This window comes from Chrysemys picta, chromosome 7 (assembly GCF_011386835.1).
Source record: "Chrysemys picta bellii isolate R12L10 chromosome 7, ASM1138683v2, whole genome shotgun sequence".
In the NCBI taxonomy this organism is placed as follows: Eukaryota; Metazoa; Chordata; order Testudines; family Emydidae; genus Chrysemys; species Chrysemys picta.
The window spans coordinates 80,515,636-80,529,589 of NC_088797.1; the positions used below are offsets into that span (position 1 = coordinate 80,515,636).

Sequence of the window (13,954 nt, forward strand, 5' to 3'; positions counted from 1 at the left end):
TATTTTACATCCCCTTTGGTTAGGAATGCCATTTAATTTTTCTAAGTCATCAAAGGGTCATCTGGTCCTGATATATGTATCTTTCTTCATCCTATTTTATAAATCTCAAAGTCCCTTGGATTGGTACATTGCATTGTTTCTAACTCAAAGTTTTGTTTGGTATTGTTTGGCGATAAAATAATAGGGGTTGAAAGTGTGATTGTAGCTCCTGAGAGGTGTAGCAACTATTCTGATTCAAAGGTTGGCTCTCCTAATATATCAGACACTGGATTCATATAGACAGTTATCGATTATAATTAGCCACAAAAAGTTAGTAAACTAAAAACTAAGGGTCAAGATTCTCATTTACACCCCTTACATTGATAGCCCCTTTACATTGCCAGAGCAGTTGAAAGAAGCCTTAGTGTAAAAGAGAATAAAGCCTTAACGAATATAAATCTCTCTCAGTACTAAAGAATATCTGCCATTAATGTTACATGCACACACTGGGCTCTGTCCATGGCTGTGCCCAATATACACTGATTGCAGATCAGGCCAAGGGATCCATTTGTCTTCTAATACTGGGGCTGGTTCTATGCCATCCCCATCCCCAAGATAGTTCTAGAGAATCCTCTGGGTTATTCTAAACCTGTGCTCCCAACAGGCCATGTTCCTGTCTGGGATCAATGGAGTTCAGTGATGCTCTTTCTCAGGGGCGGCCCGTCCATATAGGCGAACTAGGTGGTCGCTTAGGGTGCCAAGTTAAATGGGGCGGCAAATTTGAGGGGGAAAAAAAATGAAAAAATAAATGAAAAAGATGAAAAAAAATACAAATAAAATAATGAAGATGTCATTATTTCAATTCCTGTGCATGTATGGAGAGAATATGAATTATAATTCATTTCTCTACATTTCTGAGAATGTATTAATATGTCAAATCTTTTATTTGCTGCAAAAATAAATAATATTTTAGAAAAAAAAATTCAATTTGCAACGTAGGGTCAAGATGACCCACTCTGCAATTTTGATAACCAATAACTCAGCAACAATGAAACACATCTGCCAGCGGCAAGAGCTGCAATGCTAGGGACACCTAACTCAAATATACATCAAGGTTGCATAGCCGAAAATTCATGCAGAGCGGAGATATCGCGAGTTGATACATGTCAAACAGTCATTTTAACACACGTCTCAGGTAGATGGTTAAGAATCGAGCGAATACTATGGAAAACTACAATGCATTGGTGACCTCCCAGAAAACACCATCCTAGCCACCATGTAGAGGCTCTCAACACAAACATCCCACACACAGATGGAATACAAGCTGTCAGGAACAGTATCCCTGATGATGACACAGCACAACTTATTGCTGAGCTCTGTGACTTTATCCTCACGCACAGTTATTTCAAATTTGGTGACAATATATACCTCCAGACCAGTGGCACCGCTATGGGCACCCGCATGGCCCCACAATATGCCAACATTTTTATGGCTGACCTGGAACAACGCTTCCTCAGCTCTCGTCCACTCATGCCCCTTCTCTACCTACGCTATATTGATGACATCTTCATCATCTGGACCCATGGGAAGGAGACCCTGGAAGAATTCCACCATGATTTCAACAGCTTCCACCCCACCATCAACCTCAGCCTGGACCAATCTACACGGGAGGTCCACTTCCTAGACACCACCGTACAAATAAGCGATGGCCACATTAACACCACCCTATACCGAAAACCCACTGACCGCTACGCCTACCTTAATGCCTCCAGCTTCCACCCCGGTCACACCACACAATCCATCGTCTACAACCAAGCACTGAGGTACAATCACATCTGCTCCCACCCCTCAGACAGAGACCAACACCTACAAGATCTTCACCAAGCATTCTCAAAACTACGATACCCACACAAGGAAATAAACAAATCAACAGAGCCAGACGTGTACCCAGAAGCCTCCTGCTACAAGACAGGCCCAGAAGAGAAACCAACAGAACTCCACTGGCCATCACCTACAGTCCTCAGCTTAAACCTCTCCAACGCAGCATCAGTGATCTACAACCCATCCTGGACAATGATCCCTCACTTTCACAGACCTTGGGAGGCAGGCCAGTCCTCACCCACAGACAACCTGCCAACCTTAAGCATATTCTCACCAGCAACTACGCACCGCACCATAACTCTAACTCAGGAACCAACCCATGCAACAAACCTCGATGCCAACTCTGCCCACATATCTACACAAGCAACACCATCACAGGACCTAACCAGATCAGCTACATCATCACCGGCTCATTCACCTGCACGTCCACCAATGTTATATATGCCATCATATGCCAGCAATGCCCCTCTGCTATGTACATTGGCCAAACTGGACAGTCACTACGCAAGAGGATAAATGGACACAAGTCAGATATCAGGAATGGCAATATACAAAAACCTGTAGGAGAACACTTCAACCTCCCTGGCCACACAATAACAGATGTAAAGGTAGCCATCTTACAGCAAAAAAACTTCAGGACCAGACTCCAAAGAGAAACTGCTGAGCTCCAGTTCATTTGCAAATTTGACACCATCAGATCAGGATTAAACAAAGACTGTGAATGGCTATCCAACTACAGAAGCAGTTTCTCCTCCCTTGGTGTTCACACCTCAACTGCTAGCAGAGCACCTCACCCTCCCTGATTGAACTAACCTCGTTATCTCCATACTGATTTATACCTGCCTCTGGAGATTTCCATTACTTGCATCTGAAGAAGTGAGGTTCTTACCCACGAAAGCTTATGCTCCCTATACTTCTGTTAGTCTCAAAGGTGCCACAGGACCCTCTGTTGCTTTTTGCAGATTCAGACTAACACGGCTACCCCCTGATACTTGACACTATGGAAAATTGTGTTTCTTAGTGCCAAAGAATAAAGAATAATGTTTTTCAGCATTATAAATCCAAAATGTGAGTATCTTTAAGCATTATTAAACCTTAGCGTTATTATCGGGCTGTATATTATGAACTTTTCTTTTGTTATAACTGGTTCACATGCAATAAATAAGGGCCATAAAAGAAAAGTAACAGCATTAACGCTTAATAGACTATGAAAGTGATGACATCACACTACAAGTGAGTAACTGTGAGGAAGGGGATTACTTTCCAAACAACCGGCGTCGGGTTATAACATCGAAAAAGGTCATTTTGTTTCCATGTAAATCCTGTAACTAACTGTTTTAATAGGTAAGTGAGTGTATGTTACTAATCACTTTAAGCAGTGAAAACACATGTTGGGATGACTGCAATGTGGTTTAAATCACCAACCATGTGGTGTGTCAGCCATCCTTAACGCTATAATGCTTGCAGTTGGGAGCCCAGTACATAACAATACGCAAATGCCCCCTGGCAGAAAGAGGAAAAAGAAAACCCTCAGGAGCTGAATATCATAAATGAAAGGCTGAAAAGAAAAAGGACCAAGCAAAACAGCAGGGATCCTTCCTGAAATATCTTCCCTTTAATCCAAATAAAGATGGAAGCAGTTCACAGCATCCAGATGAAGGAATTCTACTTGGAGATGAGGTTAGCTCACATCTGCATGGAAGCAGTTTGGAACATCAAAATTAAGGTATCTTATTTTGAGATAAGAGTAGCTCACATCCACAAAAAAGCAGTTTGGAAACTCAAGATGTTGGAAACTTACTTCTAGAGCAGTGGTTCCCAAACTTGTTCCGCCGCTTGTGCAGAGAAAGCCCCTGGTGGGCCGGGGCGGTTTGTTTACCTGCTGCACCCGCAGGTTCGGCTGATCACGGCTCCCAGTGGCCATGGTTGGCTGCTCCAGGCCAATGGGAGCTGCTGGAAACAGAGGCCAGTAAGTCCCTCTGCCCGTGCCGCTTCCAGCAGTTCACACTGGCCTGGGGCAGCGAATCTCGGCCACTGGGAGCCACGATTGGCTGAACCTGTGGACGTGGTAGATAAACAAAATGGCCCGGCCCACCAGAGGCTTTCCCTGCACAAGCAGCGGAAAAAGTTTGGGAACCACTGTTCTAGAGGAAGGCAGCTCACAGCATCAGATTGATATGGAAGTGGAGAAAATTTATTCACCTTCAGAGAGACATGCAGAAATTGAAGTAAATGAAGTAGAAGGAAGAAAGGATGAGGAAGTTACAAACAAGTTACAGTATGGGGACTCAGCTTCATGGCCCAGATGTGATGACAGTGTGTGGCAAATTCTCTTGGAACATGGACCCGAACAAGTTCATGAATTTCCCTTCCCTAAGGATGGAAATAAAAGAAAATTCTCTGCTCAGCATTACAAGAGGAAACTCATTAATGGGGAAGAAATTCATCGAAACTGGTTACAATATTCAGTATCGAAGGACTCTGTTTTGCTTTTGCTGCAAGTTGTATAGAAATCAAGCAATTGGTACATCACTTATTGAAAATGGTTCGAAGGACTGGAAAAACATATCTTCATAAATTCTCTCTTCACATGAAAGAAGTAAAGAACATTTGGAATGTTTTCAAAATTGGAAAAAACTTGAATTACGATTGAAAAAAGGAAAAACTATCGATGAAGAAAATGTACATGTGATCAAGGAAAAAGAAGAATATTGGCAACAAATATTAGAGTGTCTGATTGCTTTAGTGAGAATTCTTGGTGGGCAAAATTTAGCATTCCGCAGCCGCAGTAGAAATGAAAAATTATGCACTCCAGGTTATGGAAACGTTTTAAAATTTGTTGAATACCTAGCTTTGTTTGATCAAGTATTGAAGGAGCAGCAACGTAAAATAACTGATCATGAAACACAGGTTCATTACTTTGGAAAAAATATGAAGAATGAACTGATTCAAATCCTAGCAAATGCCATTAAAAAGACAATTGTAGAAGCTGCCCATTCTGCAAAATACTTTTCAATAATACTTGATACTGTATTCTGCAAAATACTTGTCAATAATACTATACACCAGATGTGAGTCATGTTGAACAAATGATGATGATCATTCGTTTTGTGGATATGGAAAAGTGTGCAGGTGAAGATAATGTTGAAATGCTCATAAAGGAACATTTTTTGGGTTTCGTACCACTGAAGGAGACGACTGGAGCATTTATGACTGAAACTATTCTACAAGAGCTTGAAACAATGTCATCTGTTGAAAACTAATGTGGCCAAGGCTATAATGGGAGTAATATGAAGGGTAAAGACAATGGTGTGCAAAGGAGAATGATGGAAATCAATCCTAGAGCCTTTTTCATTCCTTGCAGTCCGCATTCTCTGAATTTGGTTGTCAATGATGCTGCTAGATGCTGTTTGGAGGCAAGCAGTTTCTTTGGAACGTGTTTATGTATTTTTCTCAGGCTCAACACACCGTTGGGAGATTCTGACTCACAATGTGAATTCTCTAACTGTGAAACCACTTAGTCAGACAAGATGGGAAAGTCGCATTGATGCTTTGAAGCCTCTTTGCTATGAACCTGGAAACATTTATGATGCCCTAATTGAAATTTCTGATGATACTACCTTTATTGGATCATCTTGCAATACGGCACGTTAAGTGCAGAAGCTTTTGCAAATGGCCTTTCCAAGTTCAAATTTGTGATTCACTCATTTTGTGGTATAATATCCTTTTCGAGATTAACCTCACTAGTAAGCAGCTTCAGAAAAAGAACTTGAACGTACATTCTGCAATTCAAAAACTGCAGCAAACTAAAAATATTCTGGAGGAATTCAGAAGTGATGAAGGGTTCAAAAGAACACTGGTAGATTCTCTCGAGCTTGCTGAAGAAATAGACTTTCCGACAGAATTTGAACCTGAGCCAGTTCGCATTTGGCAAAAGAAACAGCAGTTTTCAGATGAAGGACGAGTCACACCCATTCAGAACCCAAAACAAAGGTTCAAAGTGAATTTCTACTTTGCAGTCCTTGATATGGCTATTCAGTCAGTTGACGAAAGATTTCAACAGATGCAGCAGCTAGAGTCAGTGTTTGGCTTTCTATATGATATCCACAGCTTGCAAAAGAAAATAGCAAAACAGATAAGAGAATTTTGTATAAAACTGGAGTCGGCATTGACTCATGAAAATTCAAAAGACATTGATGCTACATATTTGTGTAGTGAGTTTCAGGCTTTTTCAAGATGACTTAAGAAACATTCAACTCCTGAAGAAGTACTGAAGTTTGTTTGTGAAACTAAACTCACAGACAGTTTTCCAAACATTTGTATAGCTCTACGCATTCTTTTAACTTTGCCAGTTTCCGTAGCTAGTGGGGAACGTAGCTTCTCAAAGTTAAAATTGATAAAAACATATCTGCATTCAACAATGGTGCAAGAGAGTCTCGTTGGACCTGCCACAATGTCAATACAGCATGAAATAGCTAGAAAACTGGATCTAAAAGAACTAGTGACTGAATTTTCAAACCTTAAAGCAAGAAAAGTCATGTTTTAAGAGCACAGAGTGTTTTTTATTCTGAGTTTTGTAAATACAGGTTAAAGTTCATTGAAGAGTTTTCTTATTTCTTTCTATATTGGATGTGGTGGTAATGGCAGTTAACGTAGGATAGTATAAGGGATGATTTTGGATTTGTAATAATAAAAATTATAATTAATATTTTTAATGCATTTTTATTTGAAATCGGACTGAAATATCATCTAGCTGTTGTGTACAAATCTATTCTGAAAATTTCGTGTCTCTATTTTATCTGATCTCAGAAACATTGGTTGACAGACGGACTGATGGACAAACCGAATAATTAAGTCTCTGTTAAAAAAAAAAACGTAAAAAACATTAAAAGGAAAAAAGGGGCAAAATGTTTCCCAGTTTACCAAAAACCTCAGCCTAGATCTGCCTTTGGTGGGGGGTGCACCGATTGCATAGTTCGCCTAGGGTGCCAGTAGTCTAGGGCCACCCCTGCTCTTTCTTTCAGTTATGCCCTAGTGTGCATCTGTACACCGGGGCTAGGGAGGAAAGTGTATAGCTGCTTCCTGTGTTCGCTCTATGCCACTCAGGGATTTCCACACACTAGGTGCATCCACAGCTGAAGAATTAAACTGGCTTTCTTAAGTCCTTTCCCTCATTGCATGAATGCAGAATTTTAAAAATCCAAGAGTGAGTCTGCTAATGATATTCTTCATCATTTGCAGCAGAAATATAATATTAACATGGTATTATTGTCTGAAAGCCAGGCCTCTGTCAAGGTGCTTAATTACTTTCTCCGATTTCATTTTTGCTGCCACTGACCTGATAAATGGAAGAGAGAATATGGTTTGTCATATCCTCTTTGAATCTAAGCACACTAGTTTCTATTCTGCCTTCTTATAATGTTGTAAACTTTTCCAATAACAGATATCCCCATATCTTTGTTGGTTGCAAAATATATGCAATTTTGCAAAGAAGCTTCCTCCCAAAGGCTGTAATTTCTCAACAAACCATCTGCTTTATCATTTTCTTTCCCAGAAAAAAGAGAGGCTGAGAGCCAGAAATAATTTCTGGATGCTCTACACCCAAGTTATTAATACCTGATCTAACTAACATCCACAGAGATTTCGAACCTTTTTTTTTTATCTTACTGCATAAAATAATGTCCAGTTGTCTGGTAATACCAAAAACTGAGTGCTCGTTACAAATTCTGGGTTTGATAACTCCCTCCAAGTGGCTAATAATGCCAGCTTGTTCATACTTAATTTCATTTGTTTCTCCTCTTGAGCACTTTATCTCATTGCCTACAGTTGCCTGTCTATGCTGTTCCTGGTGTAGAAGATGACTGAAGCGACACTAATAAAGAAGACTGTATGGTGTAATAGGCCCCTATAAATACCCTCCAGAGGTTGACTTGAAAATGCCACAATATGTTTCTAATGGTCTTTAAACTTCTTGAAATCAGATGTCAAGGATATGTGTTTCTGAAGAAAGAGTCACATTAAGGAAAAGTCAGTAAGAAAGGGACTAATTATCCCAATGAATTGGCTATTAATTCTTATGGAATTTGCTGGGTCCAATAAACATTTGAATTGGACACTAAATTCTTATTTGGAAAAGGAAACCTCCAACACTTGAGCAAAAAATAATGGAATTCTATTGACTGAACTTGTGTAATTACTTGCTGACTTTTTCATTTGTAATATAAATGCCAGTGCCAAGCCTATACAAATAGAGTGATGGGGGAGGCAAAAGAGCACATCCAGGATTCTGCTGCTATGGTATTGCACTATGATGAAGGCAGATTAGCACCTTTACCCCTAAACTACTTAGGAAAGAAATTTTAGAATGACACTGGCTTTAGGATTGTACAAAATGACTAGGAGTGAACAAAACCACAATCTCTCCTCACCAAATAATTTTTTGTTTTGTTTTATTAATAAAGCTATTTCTTTTGACAAGTTCCATATGACTGCTTCTGTTAACTTTTGGACAGTGAACAAAAAGCTTCATCATTTTCTTTAGCATCCTAAATTATTAGCACCCTCCAATACACCCACCAATGGGGAATCTTGTATGTCATCTTTGAGGACAGTTATCATTTCCTGTTTCAAATGCAGAATATAAAATGTATGGGTGGGATTTATGATTCAAGATGCTAAAGAGACATACAACATGTCAAAAGCTATACTCTGGAAGGTGGTAGATGAACTGTGCTCCTAGAAGGTTCAATAACTTTGAAGTCATCAGGTGAAAAAAAACACCTTTGGAATAAAGGTACTAGGCAGCAGACTGTGTGAACATTAGAACATAAGAACGGCCATACTAGGTCAGACCAATGGCCCATCTAGCCCAGTATCCTGTCTTCCACAGTGGCCAATGCCAGATGCCCCAGAGGGAATGAACAGAACAGGTAATCCTCAAGTGATCCATCCCCTGTTGCCCATTCCCAGCTTCTGGCAAACAGGCTAGGGACACCATCTCTGTCCATCCTGGCTAATCTTCCATTAATTTATCTAGTTCTTTTATTAACTCTGTTATTGTCTTGGACTTCATCACATCCTCTGGCAAAGAGTTCCACAGGTTGACTGTGTGTTGTGTGAAGAAATACTTCCTTTTGTTTGTTTTAAACCTGCTGCCTTTTAATTTCATGTAGTGACTCCTAGTTCTTGTGTTATGAGAAGGAGTAAATAACGCTTCCTTATCTATTTTCTCCACACCAGTCATGATTTTATAGGCCTCTATCATATTCTCCCTTAGTCATCTCATTTCTAAACTGAAAAATCCCAGTTTTATTAATCTCTCCTCAAATGGAAGCTGTTCCATACCGCTAATCATTTTTGTTTCCCTTTTCTGTACCTTTTCCAATTCCAATATCTCTTTTTTGAGATGGCGGGACCACATCTGCACACAGTATTCAACATGTGGGCATACCATGGATTTATATACAGGCAATATGATATTTTCTGTCTTCTTATCTATCCCTTTCCTACTGGTTCCCAACATTCTGTTAGCTTTTTTGACCGCTGCTGCACATTGAGTGGATGTTTTCAGAGAACTATCCAGAATGATTCTAAAATCTCTTTCTTGAGTGGTAACAGCTAATTTAGACCTCCTCATTTTGTATGTATAGTTGGGATTATGTTTTCCAATGTGCTTTACTTTGCATTTATGAACACTGAATTTCATCTGTCATTTTGTTGCTCAGTCACCCAGTTTTCTGAGATCCCTTTGTATCTCTTTACAATTTGCCTTTGACATAACTATCTTGAGTAGTTTTGTATCATCTGCAAATTTTGCCACCTCACTGTTTACCCCTTTTTCAGATTGTTTATGAATATGTTGAACAGCACTGGTTCCAGTACAGACTCCTGGGGGAACCACTATTTACCTCTCTCCATTCTGAAAACTGACCATTTGTTTCCTATCTTTTAACCAGTTACGGATCCATGAGAGGACCTTCCCTCTTATCCCATGACAGCTTACTTTGCTTAATAGCCTTTTGTGAGGGACCTTGTCAAAGGCTTTCTGAAAATCTAAGTACACTATATCCTAACCCACATGCTTGTTGACCCCCTCAAAAAAGTCTAGTAGATTGGTGAGGCATGATTTCCCTTTACAAAAACCATGTTGACTCTTCCCCAATAAATTATGTTTATCTATGTGTCTGATAATTCTGTTCTTTACTATAATTTCAACTAGTTTGCCTGGCACTGAAGTTAGGCTTACCAGCCTGTAATTGCTGGTAAGCCTAACATTCTTAATTTCAAGACAGTAGGTGCCATTTTCAGAAGTTTTGGTAAATGCCCATTGAAATACTATTAAAACAGAGCTTAATTACAGTTATACTAGATAAAAGCATAGTCTTTGCTCCTAGGATATAAATAAAACAGTTACATATTATCTAAAAATAACATCAGCAAATCAATAGCTACAGCAATTGGGGAAAGAGGAAGGGTGAGGAAGGCCTCATCTCTTTACCCCCAGTAGCCTTTGGTGCATTCCCCCAACGTGACCCACAACATCAGCTACTGCCTCCACAAGCCTTCTGGGGACAGAGTTCCAAAGCTCCCAGATAAAATGTCTCACTGACTTAGGACTACCACCTTTCTCAGTGATTGAGGCCTACTTGAATTACATTAAAAAATGTTCGCTGTACAAAGACAGCATAGGTAGTATGGAGGGGTACCTAGGGCTGAGTTTCAGCCTAAAATGCTCAGAACCCCGGCCTTCAGACAAATACAGTACATCAAACTCTACAAAGACAGTATTGCCAACTTTCCAAAACTTTATTGCAACTCCTACGATATTTGGTGTTTTTTCTCAGAGCAACAGCTGCTGGAGACAAATGCTTATGTGAGAATATCAGCTTTTTTTTTTTTTTTTTTTTAAAGAAAGTTTTTAGCCCTCATGATTGCAGAGAAAAGATTGAAAATGTGACCCAAGCATATCATAAAGGGTTGAAAACCAGAAAGCAAATAAAAAGAACCCCAAACTTAAAAAAAACCCCCAAAACGTCATGATTTTTAAGCCAGTCTGAGGATTTTTTTGTGGCGTTACTCATGAATGATGTTTTTGAATGTTTGTGGCTGGCAATTCTGCAAAGACCTCAGAGAGTGACTGTAGCTTCAAATACAGAGAGCTGTACATGCCACAGAAGGTATGTCTACACTGCCACTGGGAGTGAGATTCACATTAGTGGGACTCTAAAAATAGCTGTGTGGACATTGCAGCACCAGTGGAGGCCTAGACTAGCCACCCAGGCTCAGACCCAGGGGGTAGGGTGGGCTTGAGCTTGGATGGCTAACCCAAGCCAGTGCTGCAATGTCCACACTACTGTTAGCATACTAGTGTGAGCCCCACTGACACAACTCTATCTACTCAGGCCGCAAGGCCCACTTCCAGGTGCAGTGTAGACATATATATAGACTACAGCAATAAAACTAAAAAGATAGCTATCTTTAAAATATATATTAAAAAACTGCCAAAACTCACAGGAAAGGTGTTTCCAAAGTCAGACTCAAGCAGCATCCACAAGATGAAATCCTACCTGTTGGTGCTGATACAGTCTGTTCTGTTTCTGTAGCCTTTTCATGGTGTAACAGGGTGTTAGGTGAGGTAAAGCACAGCTCACTGTACCATAGACTTTGTATACTAGGGTCGACATAGTTGACATATTAGTTTTTCTTAAAATGAGAAAGATCTAAATGGAGACAAGCTGAAAAACTTGGCAAATGAAGAAATTACCATGCTGCCAGGGCATGTACCATATTTTCCCCGTTTACCGAGGTGATAAATTAGTGGTAGAAGGGCAGGGGAGTGAGAGAAGGGAAAGAGGCCAAGTTTTTGCTGGATAATTTCCTCTTTGGATCTGTAGATTCCACAAAATAAGTGAGCTCTCATTTTTAAAAAGGAGACTACTGGTAAAACTAAGTGTAATTTGCCCACAGATGTAACTTTTCTCTAATAACCAAAGCAACTACTGTAGGATTTTTAAATCATGGCTTTCCATTATTCAATACAAAACGAATGCTGTTAAGGAACTGGAAATCTAAATCAGTACTTCAGACAAAGAATGGTTTACAGATATGAGAGAAATAGTAGTGCATGAACGTTTCCTATATAAACTGCAAGTTGACATGGCAAAGGAAATATAATACATTTTAGAGACTATTAAATAAACAACGGATACTCATATTTTGAGGTAGAGATACTGCAGTATTAATAGATGGCATCATGGCAACAGAGTTTTGGACCACTCCAGTTTCTATATTACTTAATGTTTAGTCTTTCACTCATCTTTATTTCATGACGTCTTTCCTCCTAACTTAGTCTTCTGCATGTTTGATAGCAATAATTAGCAACAAGTCTGTGAAAGTTCATGTACAAGTGAAGTGGATAGTTACCCCATACATTTCTAGAAAGGGTATGATTACAGTGAAAAGATGGTAAACTTTTGTTGCAGAGGTTATCCTAATTATTCATTATTTATATTCTTAGTTATGTTGTTATATTTGACACTATAAGAAGTATACTGGTACTTCTGATAAATGTATCTCATGCTTTGTATATGAATGTATTTCTAATTTTACGAACTATAACTTCAGAGTAGCATATTAATGCATTATCCTCCCTCTCCAGAATTGCTGTTGGCCAGCATTGGCCCAACAATGCTCTGCACCATTATGGTGACAAGTGTGAATATACAGAGGTTGCTTGGGTTGTATTACAGCTGGACGACTGCAGAACTGGAATTTACGCATTGCACCACTAAGCAGATGAAGCAGAAGAATGTTCTAGAGCAACAGCAGCAGTTCCTCTGGCAGCAGGAGAACACTCTGAAGCGGTAGCAGCAGATGAGGAGGAAGAAGAGGACTATGCCAAGCTGTTGGAACTAGAGGACCAGTTCCTAGATCAGCTACACAGCTTTTTGTGCCATTTTTGGGCCTGGGAAACCAGTGTGGATTAGTGAGAGGGGATTGTTTTGCAAAGCTGGGATGATCAGCAGTGGCGAGATAACTTCAGGATGGGGAGAGCCACCTCTTTTGAGACCTGTGCAGAACTGACCCCAGAGCTGAAGTCACAGTGTATGAACACGAGATATCCCATACCTTCTGGAGGGATAGATTACCATTGCCATTTGAAAGCTGGCCATCCCAGAATGCTACTGGTCTGTAGCCAACCAATTTAGCAAGGGTTGTTGGGGCAGTTCTCATGCAGATTGCTATGCCATTGATAAGGTGCTGTCTAACTAGTCATAAGGCTGGGAAATGCTCAGGAAACTATCGATGGCTTTGCATATATGGGTTCCCAAATGATATTAGTGCAATTAATGGAACTCATGTGCCTATCACTTTTTCATGCCCTCAGGTTGGCCAGCTCTCAGCAGGAGATAGAGGCCCTGTCCTTGACAATCTGGCTATTGCAGGTGCTATGGCTGTGGGAATATGGCAAACAAAATCACTTATTGTTCATATGCCAGACAGGCCATGATAGCATTGTTTTAAATATGAATGTGATTTTTACCTCCCTCAGGTTCTTCTCAGTCCTGGGGAAACCTCAGAGAGAAGCAGTCTGCATGTCAGGAGGTACTGGATTCACTGGGATTTGTCTGCACTTAGGAAAGTTGGGGGGGGGTTTGCTAGGGGTGGAATTATGTTCCTGTTTTGGTTTTGCAATTTTGTTTGTGCACTGGAGGAGCTTCTAGAGTGTCAGAGGAGTTGGGGGTGGGGTGGGGGTAGAGTGACCTGGTGGATAATCCCCTCTACATCCTGTTCAGGCTGTCGTGACTTTCGATGACGTTCTGCTGATGCAGGTGGCTAGGAGCAGAGACCGGATTTATTCAAAAACGCGAACCACGAACACTAACCAAACTTCTTTTCTGGTAACCATTGGCTCAAAGGGCTGAATTTTGCACAAATGAATGCTTTTGTTCTTTGAATCTGCTATGGGAGGGGAGGTGTGGTAGAGCCTGCAGCTGTGCCATGCTGACAGCTGCCATTTTGAGACAGCAGAGTGGGTGGGGGAGGGTTCGCTGGTTAGGACAGATGAGGGGAGTGGGAAAGGAAAATGCGCTTC

General features: G+C 40.4%; 1 pseudogene; it reads left to right on the top strand.

The window, feature by feature from the left end:
- The first annotated feature begins 3,490 nt into the window (after positions 1-3,490).
- On the top strand, positions 3,491-6,100 carry LOC135972934 (uncharacterized; annotated as a pseudogene).
- The last annotated feature ends 7,854 nt before the right edge of the window (positions 6,101-13,954 follow it).